Source organism: Papaver somniferum, chromosome 6 (assembly GCF_003573695.1).
Source record: "Papaver somniferum cultivar HN1 chromosome 6, ASM357369v1, whole genome shotgun sequence".
NCBI classification, from domain to species: domain Eukaryota; kingdom Viridiplantae; phylum Streptophyta; class Magnoliopsida; order Ranunculales; family Papaveraceae; genus Papaver; species Papaver somniferum.
The window spans coordinates 137799978-137817736 of record NC_039363.1 but is presented as its reverse complement, the minus strand read 5'-3'; the positions used below and the strand labels follow the sequence as shown (position 1 = coordinate 137817736).

Below are 17759 nucleotides of genomic sequence, written 5' to 3'. Positions count from 1 at the left end.
AATAGGCGTCTTCACCAATAACAACACAACAAGAGGTAGTTCGCTGTTACGAAGGATTAGTTTTCTAGAAATGCAAACTTCAAGTATTTATAGACAAGGAAGTTTGGACACCAAGGAATTTACAAAACCAAAAATATTCTCAAAGATATTCAATATATTCCAAATTTAGTTTCCATAATTCCTGGAAATGCTCTGTCCAAAACAATGACAGAAAATCTCTTTGGAAAATCTGAACTAGTAAATGCACATTACTAATTCTCATTTTCCTAAAATAAAATTAACAACTTTAATTAAAAGATTCTTAACTTATTTATATTTCGATCCTGGGATTTTCTTCCTGTAGCTATTAAGGAATAACTTTGAACAATAAAATATAAACATTATTGTACGTGTTCAAAGTATGCCGACATCCCTACTTTGTAAGTCCTCTTTCATGCTTACAACCTTAAAACCGATTTTCCACACTTCCAAACAAGTTTAGAATTGGTTCATATGACTTTCAAGAACTATGCGATTGATTAAGAAACACTCAATCACCAATCATGGGTTTAACAGTTCTACCAAAACAAGTTTCGGTTCCACCTCCATGTGAGTACTGTGCATAGTCACACTAGCTTTCCAAAATTCGGTTGACTAGGTACTAGGATCGGTTCCCCACATATATATGGTATCTAATTCATATGTGTTTTACATGTCCATAGGATCGGTTCCCCTTTGCCTAGAAACGTGTTGCACATGTCCATAGGATCGGTTCCCCTTTATGCTAAAAACTTGTTGCACCTCATACAAGGATCGATTCCCTTTTGTGATGTGTTGCACCTCTTCATAGGATCGGTTCCCATTTACCCAGATTCGGTTCAACAAATCACAAACTCGATCATACCATCTCAGGTGATTACTTAAGATCGGTTTCACTAATAAAAGTCATACGAATACATAAGTCAGGCCTTTGTGAATAGTTTTATCAAGAACACAAACAAGTTATGAGCGGTTATACTAAATAACACATATTGTATGTCTACAAGATATGCAATGAATAACAATCCCAATAACGCCAGGCGATTTCCTTTTCGATTCATAAACAAGTTCATGAATTTACTTCTTTAGAACACATGTAAACATTGTTCCCCAGGATGAAATCCTCACCTCATACCCATACATAATCGCAATAACATTTAAACGATTATGTCGATGCCTTATCTACAAAGTTTAATGGTTAAGCAATAAACTTCATACTGTATTCCTTAATACTCTGTCTATCTAGAGTGTTCATGCTTCGCAGTTTTGTTTTCAATATGCACGACTTGAAAGATACGTTAGGGAATGAAAAAGTTCAAGTAAAATATCACTAACCTCAAGTGGAAGCATGATATTTTCGTTATAGCTTCTTACTTATTCACTTGTTCAAGTCTTCGCAATACTAGTACATAATCAAACGACCCTTAAAATAAGTTTTGATTCACTAAAATATGACAACCAAACTTGACATACCAACGCTTGGTTGGTTCAACCGAGCTATGCTCTAACAATACAATTTAGATTATTGTGAGGTAATTGATAATACTAAGCTGTTCTTCGGGAACATAAGTCTGGTTTATCAATTGGTTCATGTTCATCTTGATTTATCAAAAGACGAAACAAAAACTCTTGGGTATTTCTGTGGGAGACAGATTTATTCAATCCTATAGAATTTTCTGTGTGAGACAGATTTTTTATCAAGTCTTCGACATTGGGTAAGACTATTACTGAAAATGACATTGTGATGAAAATTCTTAGATCGCTGCCATCTAGATACGATTCTAAGAAGCATGCCATCGTTGAAGGAAATATACGCTCTCTAGAAATACGTTGGTTGGAAAGCTAAAGATCTTTGATCATGAGCATACATCCAAAACCGGAAAGGATGTTGCCTTCAAAGCACAAAGAAACACTAAATTACTTGACAAAGGTAAAAGTGTTTGCGTCTCTGAGGATGATCTTTCTGAGACTGATTCATAAGATGAAGATCTTGACAAATCAGTCTCGATGATCACATGACAGTTTAGAGATATCTTATTAAAGAGAAGTAAACGGTTTTCCAGATACAAACCTAGGTCACCAGTTAAACCTCATATCGCATTCCTCCTAAAAACAGGGATGCTGACGAGGCTGATGACGAGGATATGCCACGGTGCTTTAAGTGTAAGGGTTTTGGTCATTTTGCCAATGAGTGTCCAAACCGTAGAAAATACACTGGGAACAAAGGTCTTGCTGCATCCCTTGATGAAATGTCGGATCACTATTATTCTGATGAAGAAGGAAAATCAAGTGTTGCACTTATTTGTAAAGATATTGATTTTGATAATTGTAGCAATACATACATCAATCTTGATATCCTTCCAGAAGATTCAACAAATATGGAAGGAAAAACTAACCTTTCTTTTGGAAACTCCTTGTGTGATTTTTTAGGTACCAATCTGTGTTTAGCCGCTTGCACATCTCGGGGATCTGAATCATCTTATTCATTGACATGCTCTTATTGTTCACTCAAAGGTCATGAACTTTCTAATTGTTTTAAGTACAAACACAAGATGAGATATATCAATAACTTCAACGAAGATCAAATCGCCTGACAGACAAGCTTAAACTTTTTCAAAAAACCGCTGAGGTATGTAACATTTTATCGTCTTCAAATAAGTTGGTTTCCAAAGATAGGTCAAGACCACTAGAGAAAAGAGTATGGTCTAAACGTATTGATAGACTGGGGTCTAGAAATTCTTCTCAAGAAGGGTAAGGCGGACAAATTGTTGTTCACCACAGCACAACTTGATTTTGTTGTTTTTGTGCATCTTGTCTCATGTGCCTGATTAAAAGACACAAGATTGTGCACACCTCAGTCTTAAAGAGAAATACTTGTTTTTTGTTTTTCTTATTTTTCTTGAGATTGGGATTCTTTCATGTTGGAAGGGACTTCCCTGTTGAATCAATAAAAAGAGGGTTATTCTCAACAATTCTACTCTCTTTAGGGTTGTGATTGTGCATGCTTGAACCTGTGTGGATAAAGGTTCTGTAACCCTACATTCCTTTTTCCTCCTCTGAAACTCTTTTCATCTTAATATTGCATGTTGATTTTAAATTATGATTTCCTCTCACAAACCCATACATGTATGGATACTCCAAGCATCATGTCTTCTGATGGAAAAGATGTTAACATGATTGTTAAGCCATCAATTATGAAGGACAAAGAGAATACTTGTTCAAAAGTTATCTCTATTATATTGATGAAAGATAGAATGAACTTTTTACAAACAAAAGTTAAAGCCTTTTATGTCACTAGTTTGATAAGAGAAAGGATAAAACTTTTGTTCACAAGGATTAAGTCTGTCATATGTCATTATGTGAATAGTGATAGAATATATAATGAATCCTTGTATATTCCACAGTATTGGTCGATCTCCGATCCACATTTTTATGCACATACTGTGTTGCTCCGTAAGGTTCCTTATGTTTGAGCATAGGCCAACTAAATTGATCATTCTTGTTTGGTTATTTTAGTTGTTGCTCCGTAAGATTTCTTATGTCGAGCATGACCAATTGAATTGATCACTTTTGTGGTTAATTTTGTTGTGTATTCTAATTAAATTAATCGTAGGTTTTCTTGTGATTAATTTGGTTGTATTTTTCAATTGCATTAATCACGGGTTCACTTGTGGTTAATTCAATTGAATTTTTTGGATGCAAATTCATGTTTTCATGTGATTTGAGTTATCCAAAGAGAAATCTTTCTTTTCTTGTAAAACCAAGGTCGCCTTTGTTGTTCCTTTGGGAATGACATTTTATGGGGGAGAGTTCTTTTGAACTTGTGCTTAATCGCCATATCTTTGTGGCGAGTGTGGCTGTGGAATATTTTAGGGGTTATCTTATATCTTTATAAACTCCTTGATGAATGCATTTAACTTCGAATTTATGATTGCATCTAAATTTGTTGGTATGTTAATACACCTTTGGTCATGAAGTATCTCCGTGGAAATTTCATTAGGATCCCACTAATTTTCATACCTTTGCCAATTTTATTGACAAAAAGGGGGAGAATTAATGTGTAGTTCATGCTACAAATACATATGGTTTACGGATCATTATGTAAGGGGGAGTGGTTTTCATGTTGAGATAAAGTATTGACTAAGGGGGAGTGATACATATCACCATAGTATTGTTGTCAAAGTTGTGATACAATTGAACTTTGATGTTGTATAATAATACTACGACACTGCATAACAATGATTGAGAGCATTTGTATTCTCATTATTATAGCTACGGATCTTCAACAACTATGAGACTAAACTTACAACCTTTGGAATCATGGAGTACTTGGAAGAGACGAAGATTTCGAGTCGTGTTGAAGATTCCAAGGAGATCAAGCATGTGGATGAATCTTCCATTGTTATTTATTTTGTAATCTATATGTATTGATAGTTTTGTCACTAAAATTGACAAAGGGGGAGATTGTTAGAGCATTGCTCGGTCGAACTTGCATGCGTTGCTATCTCAAGCATGTTTGTCAGTGTTAGTGATCAAAACTATATGTCTTGATTTCTAGCCTATTTATAGATGTCTCGAACTAGGACATAGATAGTGTAGTTGAGCTTAGATCTCTCGGCGTTCATCATTTGAAGACGAAGAACTACTAAGGGGAGCTTGTGGAACTTCATCAACAAAAGGTATGTGGAGACTTAAACTCATTTATCACTTGGAAAGTCTATTTCTACTCTATCTCCTCGTGTTACGATATAGTTTTCTATTATACATATTTGAGATTTCGAGCTGAGTTTAGCTCGCTTATATATTTCTCGAAATATGTGTTGGCAAGCTTTCGCTTTAACCATGTTCATCTTACATTCGTGAAGAAAGTCCGAATAAGATCATATGAAAATTGCCGAGTTACATCTAACATGGTTTGTGTGATACAATCATTTGGTGTTGCCTTGGAATGTTTCATTATGATAATTTCAATAAATTGAAAATCGCTTTGACGAAAAATAGTTTGTGAACAAAAACTATATAACGTCCTCTAAGAATGTTTAAATGATTGAAATTAAGAGTTGATGAGATAAGTATATATAGTGTGTTCGCACATTAGTGTATAAATCCATAAACCGGGAACCAAATGTATGCATATGTGTGTATACAAAATTGGTGAAGGAGGCAGCATAAGTATGCATACCCGTACACATACTGGTAGAAGTTTTCGAACCGAAAATATCTGCTGTGTTTAGGAATTACAAACTCCTAAACTAGTCACCTTAAGTATGCGCACCTGTACGCATACTAGAGGAAGTTTTCGAACCGAAAATATCTTCTGAGTTTGGGAATTACAAACTCCTAAACTAGTCACCTTAAGTATGCGTACGGTACGCATACTGGCGGAAGTTTTCGAACCGAGAATTTCTGCCGAGTTTGGAAACTTAACAAACTCAAATACGGTTGCTTAAGTAAGCATACTTAAGCTGGTTATTTTGTCAAATCGGTATATTCATGAACTTAAGCATTTAAATCATTAAGGAATTCAATCTTTGTAAACCGTGGTTATAATGTTCATGATTGATTCGAGTGAATCAAACCGATTTGGTTTCAATTGTGTTCTTCTATGCAATTGAACAAATCTTTAACTAGTTTCATTTGAGTCATTTGAACTACTTATGGATATGATGAATAAGGTTAATATGAGGGTAAACATATGGCTAACCTCGGTTAACTAATTGTTGAGCCAACATGAGTGTACACGTTTGGGTACGGTTACATAAACCTAAATGAGGGTACATTTCATTTGTGTGTAACAAGCTAAGTTCGATCTAACGGTTGAAAGATATTAGCTTGGTTGAATCAGGTTTTTCATCTAACAGTGAATATTGAATGCTTTGTGACCAAGGTAACTTGGATTGCAAACCCTGATTTGAAAACTATATAAAGGAGAACTCTAAAAACTGGGAAACCTAATCCCCACACCTCCTATGTGATACTAGTTGTATTGATAGAGTCGATTCTCCTTTAACCTTAGGTTTCTTCTCGAGACCTTGTAGGTTAACGACTTGAAGACTTCATTGGGATTGTGAATCCAGACCGATACTACTTCTCTTGTAGTTATGTGATCTAATCTTGTTGTTTCTATCATACGAGTACAATTGTAAAATTGGCTTGATATTTATTTCCCCGATAGGCAAGATAGAAAAGTAATCACAAACATCTTTCGTCTCATTGTTTGTGATTCCACAATATTTAGTTTCGCCATCATACGATTTAGATTATTGTGAGGTGATTGATAATACTGGGTTGTTCTTCGGGAACATAAGTCTGGTTTATCAATTAGTTCATGTTCACCTTGATTTATCAAAAGACGAAACAAAAACTCTTGGGTATTTCTATGGAAGACAGATTTATTCAATCCGATAGACTTTTGTGTATGAGACAGATTTGTTTATCAAGTCTTCGAATATGGGTTGTAGCAACTCTTGGTTGTGGGTGAGATCAGCTAAGGGAATCAAGTGCGTAGTGTCCTGCTGGGATCAGAGACGTAAGGAACGCAACTGTACCTTGAATCAATGTGAGATTGATTAGGGTTCAACTACAGTTTAGTCCGAAGTTAATTGGTAGTAGGATAGTATCTGTAACGGCTTAATACAGTGTGGTGTTCAAACTGGACTAGGTCCCGGGGTTTTTATGCATTTGCGGTTTCCTCGTTAACAAAATTCTGGTGTCTGTGTTATTTCTTTTCCGCATTATATTTTGTTATATAATTGAAATATCATAGGTTGTGCGTTAAGATCAATCAATTAGAATATCCAACCTTTGGTTGTTGATTTACATTAATTGACACTTGAACATTGGTCTTTGGTACCGTTCAAGTTACTCCTCTTATTCAATCGGGCTCGCAGATTTCTATTTGCTGATTGCAGATTGAATTAAGAGTTAAAGATATTAAACTCTTTGATATACTTTATTCTAGATTGAGTCTGACTGTCTAGTTGATTCTCTAGAAAGTGTATTGGAATAAGTCCTTTCAGATTGCCAAACGAACTGTTGGGTGTGGTTGTTAGACCCCCACATTTTCATTTTCTGTTATTAGTGACTAGTGGATTTCCCGTGCCATAATGGCACGGGGGTGGAAGGGGTGCTGATGTTATAATGGCATTAGCACGGACTTTTGTTCGGGCTTTAACATACTGTTGGTATCAGCAATTACAATTACATTTAGTACTAAACCAATTACATTTAGTACTAAAATTATGAAGTAAACAGTGTTGTTCATAATAACATGGCAATATATAATAGAATGTGTATAGATTTTTGGTGTTATAGATTTGAACCACATTTACGTTGAGGCAGCAAAACTTGGATTTGGTCGAATTCTCTTTCTTGCAATTTCGGCTTCTCAGCAACAGTTCATAATTTTCTCCAGTACTGTTACCTACAATGTATGCAAAATGATAGCTATTATACAAAATATTTTAGTTAGAATCAAAATGTCTAAAGATGTTTGTACATCTACTCTTGTAATCTAAATTTTCTGTTATTTTGCCATGCAAATTTCTATGACTCGGTAAGCTCAGACCTGAGAATAGTTTTGGAGCCAACCTTTAATGAACAGTCCAAATACTACCACTTCTGTAGTTAAAACTTCCAGAACTCAAACCAAAATCTATTAAAAACTGTGTCTCAATCGATGGTTCAAGCTAGACCCTAAAAAACAAAGAAACTCTCATAAATCACCTCACCGGCGTATCAGATTTTCTTACAGACTAAATTGTCCTAAAAATAAAATAAAATAAAATAATCATATTATAACACTCATGGAAACTTTATCGAAAATCTAAGAATTTTAGAATAGTAAGAGAAGTAAAATGTAAGAGTACCTATAAAAGGACTTCCGGATATGCCAAATTTGAGGTCTCATGTCCATTGATGTTCCTCCGGAAAGCAAGTAAAGTCTCTTATTTGTTATCACACATAAGCACATTTACAGTGAATTATTTTCAGCTCTTCTTCGTGTTCATACTCATGCCAACAACTTTTTCTTGCTCATATCCCGCTGGAAAATGGCTCACCTACAAACATAGAAAAAGTCATCAGTTAGATTACTAAGTAGCCTGGAAAAAGAATAGAGCAAGAAGAAAACAAAAGAACAAATTTTTTTAACCCAGTTGCTGCACAAATCAAGTAGATCTAGACTTATTCCAGGGGTGCTGCTAAGAGGGAAAACCTTTTAACAGTACTTAGTAAGTGCAGCAATAGTAGGACTACATCAGAATATCCATGAACTTCCATAAAAAAACAAATCTGATGATACATTGAAAACCATATCAAAATGCAGTACCAAAACCATCTGTTTTAGAATTAAAATCCATATCAAAATGTAGCGTTTCATCAATACATTGAATTTCAGACAACCAATCTAACCTAACTACAACCACAATCTTTTGTTTACCTGGTATTAAGCTAGAATAAGTTGGATACATACTCTTCAAACCGGTGAAAATCCTTGTCGGTACAGGGAAAATCAACTGGCCAATTTATGTTCTTTACTACCTATTTGAGACAAACCAAAACACGAACAAAAAATTAATTCCTAGCAATTCTTACACATTTAGCTTCAACCCATCATGATCAATTTCTTTACACAACCCATTGTTCAAAAGCCTAACACTACATCAGAATATCCAAAGATTCACTCAATCAGGAAAAGGTAAAACCTACTGCTAATTAGGAAAAGATAAAACCTATAGCGAAAGGCATTACGACGTTTTTCAAGAAGCGTTTGTTTTTCGACTTCGGTCATATGTTTCTCAAGAAGCGTTTGTTTTTCGACTTCGGTCATCGATAAAACCTACTTCATATGTAACATGACGCCGCTGTAAGTGAGCATCTCTTTTAATAAATCTTGGACTTCGACGTGGTTGGAAACCGGAAACCTTACCTGGAAATGAATCTTCCATCTGCGAAACAAACCAAAGCAAAAAAATTGAACTAAAATCTGTTGATTTCTCAAGCATTTACACAAACGGTAATTTTCACAATGTTAAACTGAAGAAGTTAACTAAATCCATAACCAGATGTAAAATTCATATTATAATACTCATAGTCAGAAACATAATTCAAAAACTTGGATACTCATAAAATTCACATATTCGATATTGGATATGGAAGATATTCAGTTATCATGGGCATGGAAGATATTCATTTGAAGCATTAAAATATGGATAAGTTTGAACGATGGAGAAACTAACAGGGTTTAGCAGCATTAATCTTACCTCAAATTGTTCATATCATATGCGCCATTAATCTTACCTCAAATTGTTCTTCGATCAATCTAAAGTTTGCACAAACCATAATTTCCTCACAACTCAAAAAAGTAATTCAATCAATTACATCAACGAAGGGGTTGATTTCTCTGTAAATCAGTCAACCCAACTCACTCAAAAGTAATTCAATCAAGTCAAAAGTAATTCAATCAATTAACCCAATTTCCAATATAGGGTTACAGGTTATATGTTGATTGAATCAATCAAATCACAAACCTATACTCCAAATTCGAAATTGAGTATAGAATACTTGAAATATAGTGGGAAATCTATCTATGAAGATGAAGATGAAGAAAGAAGAGATCCCAGGGAGAGTTGAGAAGAGTTGCTGTTATGATTAGATTAGGGCACAAGATTGATGGGGAAAAATCGGGCCAACAACAACAATTGGAAGAAGAAGAAGATGTAGAAGAAGAGAATAAGGAAAGGGCGGTGGTGATTTTCGTGGCGATGGAGTTGTCGGTGGTGGTTTGTGTGGGGAAAGATGAAGCTGATGGAAATCTGGTTTGTGTTTCTCTGGTTTTGGTGATGGAAGAATTTATCGTTGTTTTTGTGAAGACAAAACAGACGATTCTTATTTGCCCCTGCAATTCTCCGAATCTACCAAAATCCAAGTGATACGTAGGTCAAGGAAAGAAAACCGGGAGGGGCCTTTTGGTCCAGAAAAGAGACCAACCATAGACACCAAACAAATCATTTTGTGTTATATTATAGATTCATCAAAATCAACATGATTGGAACAACATTCGTCAGCCCAAGACAAGTTAGAGGATTCACTTGTTTTGGTCACAACATTGAAAGCAGATGTTCTAACTGCGTTTTGATCAAGATCAAGAATTTTTAACTTTCTAATTAGCATATTTCTGGAAAATGTATCAAGGTTATTTCCCTCAATGATGACATGCTTCTTAGAGTCGTATCTAGATGGTACCGATCTGAGAATTTTCATCACAATGTCCTTTTCAGGAATAGTCTTACCCAATGCAAAAGATGCATTAACAATTTCAGACACTTTATGATTAAACTCATCAAATGAATCTTCATATGCCATACGAAGGTTTTCCCAATCAGAATTTAGGTTTTGAAGCCTAGATTCTTTTTCACATGTATTCTCTTCAAATATGGTTTTTAAGATATCTCAGGCTTCTTTAGAATTAGTGCACATAGTCACATGATGTTGAAGATCTGGAGTAATGGCATGCATGATAACATTTATCCCGTCAGAGTTCTGCTTTGCAGCAAGGATTTCTTCTGGACTATATGTACCAATATCCTTAGGTATAGACACATCGCCTTATGTATCAACCGGAGGAGTATAGCCATTAACAACACGTACCTATGTTTGAAAATCACGAGCTTGAAGAAATGCCCGCATAGCGATTTTCCACCACAAGTAGTTTGAGCCATCGAAGACTGGTGGTACGTTTATGGAGATAAGATTTCTGTCCATAGAGTCAGATCGCTACAAACACAGAGTTATGAGGTCTTAAACGTGTTTTTGTGCTCTGATACCAATTGAAAATGTGGGGGTCTAACAACCTCACCCAATATTTCGCTTAGCAATCTGTATGGACTAACTCCAATATACTTTCAAGAGAATCAACTAGACAGTTAGACTCAATTTTTAAGAAAGATATATCAAAGAGTTAATATCTCTATCTCTCAATTCAATCTGCAAATAGAAATCTGCGAAACCGATTAAAAATAAGAGATATAAACTTGAAAGGTACCAAAGACCAATGTTCAAGAATCAATCAATTTCAATCAACAACCAAAGTTTGGATTTCAATTGATCGATACAACGCATAACCTGTGCCAAAATATAATGCGGAAAAGAAATAATACAGACACCAGAGATTTTGTTAACGAGGAAACTGCAAATGCAGAAAAACCCCGGGACCTAGTCCAGTTTTGAACACCACACTGTATTAATCCGCCACAGACACTAGCATACTACAAATTAACTTCGGTCTGGACTATAGTCAAACCCTAATCAATCTCACACTGATTCAAGGTACAGTTACGCTGCTTACGTGTCTGATCCCAACAGGATACTACGCACTTGATTCCTTTAGCTGATCTCACCCAAAACTAAGAGTTACTACGACCCACAGTCGAAGACTTTAATAAACAAATCTGTCTCACACAGAATAGTCTACGGTAATAGATAAATCTGTCTCCCGCAGAAATACCTACGCGTTTTTGTTCCGTCTTTTGATAAATCAAGGTGAACATGAACCAATCGATAACCCGGACTTATATTCCCGAAGAACAACCTAGAATTATCAATCACCTCACAATAATCTTAATCGACTAGCAAAACAAGATATCGCGGAATCACAAACGATGAAACAAAGATGTTTGTGACTTCTTTTCTATCTTGCCTATCGGAGATATCAATCTCAAGCCAATCTAACAATTATACTCGTACGATAAAAACAACAAGATCGGATCATGTAACTACAGAGAAAATAGTTGGGTCTGGCTTCACAATCCTAATGAAATCTTGAAGTCGTTAACCTACAAGGTCTCGAGAAGAAACTTAAGGTTAAAGGGGAATCGACTCTAGCTAATACAACTAGTATCACACAAGAGGTGTGGGGATTTAGTTTCCCAGTTGCTAGAGTTCTCATTTATATAGTTTTCAAATCAGGGTTTGCAATCAATGTTAGCTTAGTAACAAAGCATTCAATATTCACCGTTACATGAAAACCTGATTAGATTCAAGCTAATATCTTTCAACCGTTAGATCGAATCTTATCTTGTCATACACAAATGAAATGCATATTTCTTTTAGGTTTGGGTAACCGTACCTAAAGATGTACACTTAGTTGGTTCAACGGTAGTTAACCAAATGGTTAGCCATATGAGCACTTTCATATCAACCATATTCATCTTCACCACAACTAGTTCAAATGACTTCAAAATAACTAGTTATAGAGTTGTTCAATTGCTTAGATCTTATAGAAGTACAAGACACAATTGAAGAAAAATCGGTTTGAGTCACTTGAATCGATTCATGATCTTTATAGCCATGGTTTGCAAAGATTTCATTCCTTATTATATAAAAGTTTGAGCTCATGAACGGACCGATTTTAGAAAGTAACACACTTAAGTATGCGTACGGGTATGCGTACTCAAGTAACCGGTTTTGAGTTTATTTCAGTTTCCAAAATCAGCAGAAATTCACGGACGTGAACTTCCGCCAGTATGCGTACGGGTACGCGTACTTAGGTAACCAGATTGAGTTTGTTTTAGTTTTCAAACCCAGCATAAATTCACGGATGTGAACTTCCGCCACTATGCGTACGGGTACGCATACTTATCTAGTCTCCATCCAGCAATTGCACGCATTCAAGAATGCAACCATTAGGTTCCCGGTTTATGGGCTTATACATTAATGTGCAAACACATTATGCTTATATCCGTAGATGGTTACATAATCTAAACTCTCATTTCAATCATTGAAACTTTCTTAGAGGATGTTATATAGTTGTTATTCACAAACTATTTTTCATCAAAGCGATTTTCAAGATATTGAAATATCAACATGACTTTCGTCACGAGTAAAGATGAACTTGGCTAAAGAGAAAGATTACCAACACATATTTCAAGAAATAGATAAGCAAGATAAATTCGGCTCGAAATAGAAAATGTGTATAATCGAAATCTATATACCTATATGAATTTTGTCTCAAAATAGGAGATAGAGTAGATAGACTTTTAAGTGATAGATAAGTTCAAGTCTCCACAACCTTTTAGTCGATGAAGTTCCACCAGTTCCTTGAGTAGTTCTTCGTCTTCAAATGATGAACGCCGTGGAGTATAGATCTCAACTACACTTAAATATCCTAGTCGGAGACTTAGCTATAAGTAGACTAGAAATCAATACATATAGTTTTGACAACTAAATTTGACAACAATCTTGAGATGGAAACGCTTGGGAGTTCTACCGAGAAGTGCTCTAACAACACTCCATAACAAAAAATTCACCTTAGGAGGAATTCCATGTACCCACACAAAATCATGAGAGAAATTATCAACTCTATCCTCACTGATCACTTTAAAGTATTAAGATTTTACTGAGAAGATTTCATCTGATGTTAAAGGCCATCTTCTAACATCTGGTAGAGTATCAAGGACTAGAGGTGTAGAATCAATAACCTGAAGAAGTACAACTAAATAATTTGTTTCATCATTTGTGAGAGTTCTTTTAAAATCAAACTTCCAAGAGTTTTCTGTTAAAATGTGATCAGCTAAACTTGCATTCTTGAGTCTTCCAAGTTTATACAAATTGTTGAAAGAGTCCATAAGGCACAACTCCCCTCTCCATATATCAAGCCAAAAAAAAGTATTTTAACCTGAATGAATGTTGAGTGAGTAGCAGTGACAAGAGTGCCAGCTTCAATAATGGTCCCCCGACATGAAACTCCATGAGATGAATGAACTCTTTTTGGAAACAAACCTACAATGACTGTAAACAGCTCCCCGACAGAGGCGCCAAAAACTTGGTAAGCCTGTAAACAATCCTACAATGACTGCAACTGCACAATGCCAATTATGTAAGGTGAAAATACAATTCGATCCTCAGGGACAAGGTGGGTGCAAATATGAAGCTACGTTCTTACTATAACTGATTCAAACTGAGAGTAACAACAAGGGGTTTTATGTCGATACGACTAGATGATGTTCAAGTAATAGGAATTAGAAAATAAGAGTGCAAATTAAAAGGCACTAGGGAAGTCGAATCCACTTATTAACGAACACTAAGTCAATTCAATTTCGATAATATTCTTGTCCCTTAAAATGGACCTCGGTGAACTTATAGGTTCTGCCGACTATCGGGATAGCGGTGAAGGTTCAAGCATGTCGTATATCTAAGGGTGGTTTCAGGAGGAAGGTTTAGTGTCACTAAGATAGTTACTAATCCTAGTATTAGCTGTCTTCTCACAAAACAACTAACCGCAGATCAATCACTTAGATGATTAAACAATCCTGATATGGATACTCTAATCGAAAATAAGGTGTCCCTCCGAAGTACTAACTGTCTACTTAAAGCACAACTAGTCAAATGATCGAACAACAATCAATTGAACACGAGTTGCAGCACAATCAACATAGTGTTATTCTAACTAGAATAGATACATGACATACACTGTGAGAGCAAAATGCTGAAGTGCTCAGATTATATTTATCTAGAACATTATAGCACAACAAGAACAAAATCAGAACATGAATCAAACTTAGCAATAGGGTAATGGTTTCATCTAAACCCTAGTTATAGAATTAGAACACGATGATAATACTGAAAACAAACATAAACTACAACTTGGTGCACCGGATACTCCGGGAATGAGTTTTACACAATTCTCATCCCTATTTATACATGAAAATCTCCCAATTAGACTTCAATTCCTAAATTGATAGAGAACCACTCACCATAACTTCCTGAATTTCTTGTCTCCTGGTTATTTCAGCTCTGCAAGCCTGATTTTCCAGCTGTTGAAGAAACCCTAGTCTTATCTCTCTCAATCATAGCTTCTAGGGTTACTATTTTTGATATGGGAGAAGATAAGATGGAGAGAGATAAAAACTAGGAGATTGATTGATGGCTGTTGAGAAGGTGGCTGATAGGGTGGCAATGCTCAGTGGTGGTCGAGGATGGAAATGATGGAGGGAGGTGAAATGAGAGTTTTGCAGAGGCTAGATAGAAGATGGAAATGACATGAAGGTGTGTTTCGTTTCTGATCGAATAGGGAAGGAGATAGGAGGCTAGGGTGTTAGTCAGGCGTATCAAGATTTGATGCATCATTTGGAGACGCCGTTGGATGCTTAGTAGATATAACAAATCTGACGGCCTATGGTGGAAACGGGTTTGGGTCTTGTATATTGGGTTTTATCTCTTGTAAGATATTCTTCTAGGTCCATATCTTCTTCAAAGGTAATATCTCAAGCCCACTTATGTTTTTAGGTCGTCCAAACGACATTCTTCACTTGCGGATGAGGTGCAAACAATATTCTTCACTGCTTTCTAGCGGAAGCTTTGTTGTCTCTCTTCCATTATCACCAATTGTCTGCACTGTTGGTTTATCTATTCATCCAAGCTTTATTTAGTATCTAAAAACATAAAATTAATTAGTACAAGTGTTTATTCTTGAAAATAATGAAAACTCCGAATTTGGGATAATATATGATTTTAAAGCGCAAAAGATGAGTTAAATGCCAATAAAAAGGTGTAGAAATATGCAATATTTGGCGCTCATCAGCTGCATCATATCTTGAGAATTCAATCTTCCATGAAAAACACACCATAACAAAAAATTCACCTTAGGAGGAATTCCATGTACCCACACAAAATCATGAGAGAAATTATCAACTCTTTCCTCACTGATCACCTAAGAGTATAAAGATTTTACTGAGAAGATTTCATCTGATATTAAAGGCCATCTTCTAACATCTAGTAGAGTATCAAGGACTAGAGGTGTAAAATCAATAACCTGAAGAAATACAGCTAAAGAATTTGTTTCATCATTTGTGAGAGTTCTTTTAAAATCCAACTTCCAAGAGTTGTTTGTTATAATGTGATTAGCTAAACTTGCATTTTTGAGTCTGCCAAATTTATACAGATTGTTGAAAGAGTCCATAAGGCATAACTCCCCTCTCCATCTTTCAAGCCAAAAAGAAGTATTTTCTCCTGAATGAATGTTGAGTGAGTAGAAGTGATTAGAGTGCTAGCTTCAACAACGGTCCTCCAACATGAAACTCCATGAGCTGAATGAACTCTTTTTGGAGTTCAAGAAGAAGAATAACAACCATACTTCTCCACAATGAGTTTATAGAACAAATCTGATTTTTCACTTCCAAATCTCCAACACCATTTGTCCAGAAGTGCTTGATTCATGATTCTGAGGTTGAGAACCCCTAAATCAACTCTTTGTTTAGAAGCCATTAGCATTTTCCAATTAATCAGATGAGAGCATTTACTTCCAGAAAAGACTCCTCATTCTCTTCTCCAAGATATTAATAATTGAAATAGGAGGTTTGAATAAAGAAAAATAATACATTGGAAGAGAGCTTAATTAAAATGACAAATATACCTCCTTTTTAAAGAGAAATGATTCCAAAAAAGAAAGTCTTGCATTAATTCTTTCAAGAATATGATTCTAGATAGATTTGTAATGAGCTTTAGATCCCAAAGGCATTCCCAGATACATGAAAGGAAGATTGTTTGTCTTGCAACCAAAGTCAGTTTCCCACTCATTAAGCTCCGACACACTACCAATTGCAATTAATATTATTTTGGAAGTGTTAACCTTTAGTCCTGCAATGAATTCAAAGCAAAAGATTTGTAAATTCTTCCTTCTTATTATCCTCAAAGACAATTGTATCATCAGCACAGTGCAAATGATTCACCATAATCCCATCCTCCACTACTGAAAAACCGTTGAACATTCGTATATTATCTCCTCTATCTAAGTATCTGGAGAAACCTTCCATGAAAATATTAAATAGTAAATGAGAGATGGGACATCCTTGTATAACTCCCCTAGTGCTTCCAAAGAATCCAAAAGCTGAACCATTAATCAATACATGAAACGAAGTTGTAGAATAAAAATATCTTACCCATCTATACCACGTTGAACTATGAACTGGTGAAATTAGTTTATGCATTACTAGCTTAAGTTTGGTAGCTAAAAATTTAGCCACTATTTTATAAGTACTGGTGAGCAAATAGATAGGCCTACAATTCTTAATGGATTCCACATGATCTTTTTTAGGCACTAGAGCTATGATAGTAGAGTTGTGTTTCACATCAATACTACTAGTTTCATAAATTTTTTGAATTGTATCCATAATATCAGATTTCAAGAATCTCCAGCATTTTGAGAAAAAATTAGAAGATAACCATCAAGCCAAGGAGCTTTGTCTTGTCCCAAATATTTAATAGCATGCAACACCTCTTCCTCGGTGATGTTGGCATCCAGAATGACAGATTCCATATTAATGTTATCAAAGTTAATGTATTCCAATGCAAATCTAATGATCTCCTCCTTCCTAAAAAAGATTTTTGTAGAAATCTACAACGTGATTATGCAGCTTTTATCAGTCTTATGTCAGCTCCCCATCTATGTACAATTTCCTTATTCTGTTATGCCTCCTTCTTGCAATTGTCTTACTCATAAAGAAATGTATTATTGTCACCTTCAGTTAACCAGTTTGTTTTTTTATTTGATCTTCCAAGCTACCTCCTCTATCTTTGTAACTTTCTCAAACTCAGCCGTATGTTTTAACTTCTCATTCAACTGCGCTTCAGATAAGAGATCATCTTCAGCCAAACTATCAAGATCTTATATCTCAGAAACAATATTCTTTAGCTTAAAATTATGCCCAAAGGTTTCCTTGTTCCATTCTTTTAACTTCTTCTTG

General features: G+C 35.3%; 1 long non-coding RNA gene across 3 annotated transcripts; it reads right to left on the bottom strand.

Annotated features, from left to right (window-relative positions):
- Window positions 1-7148: 7148 nt before the first annotated feature.
- On the bottom strand, window positions 7149-9837 carry LOC113289479. 3 transcript variants are annotated; one of them, XR_003331031.1, is made up of 4 exons: window positions 9282-9837; window positions 8459-8966; window positions 7887-8078; window positions 7149-7441 (listed from the first exon to the last, which is right to left on the bottom strand). It is a non-coding gene; the product is annotated as an uncharacterized LOC113289479 (long non-coding RNA). The 3 variants fall into 3 exon arrangements; XR_003331032.1 differs by having other exon boundaries at window positions 8492-8966; XR_003331030.1 differs by having other exon boundaries at window positions 7887-8966.
- Window positions 9838-17759: the final 7922 nt, after the last annotated feature.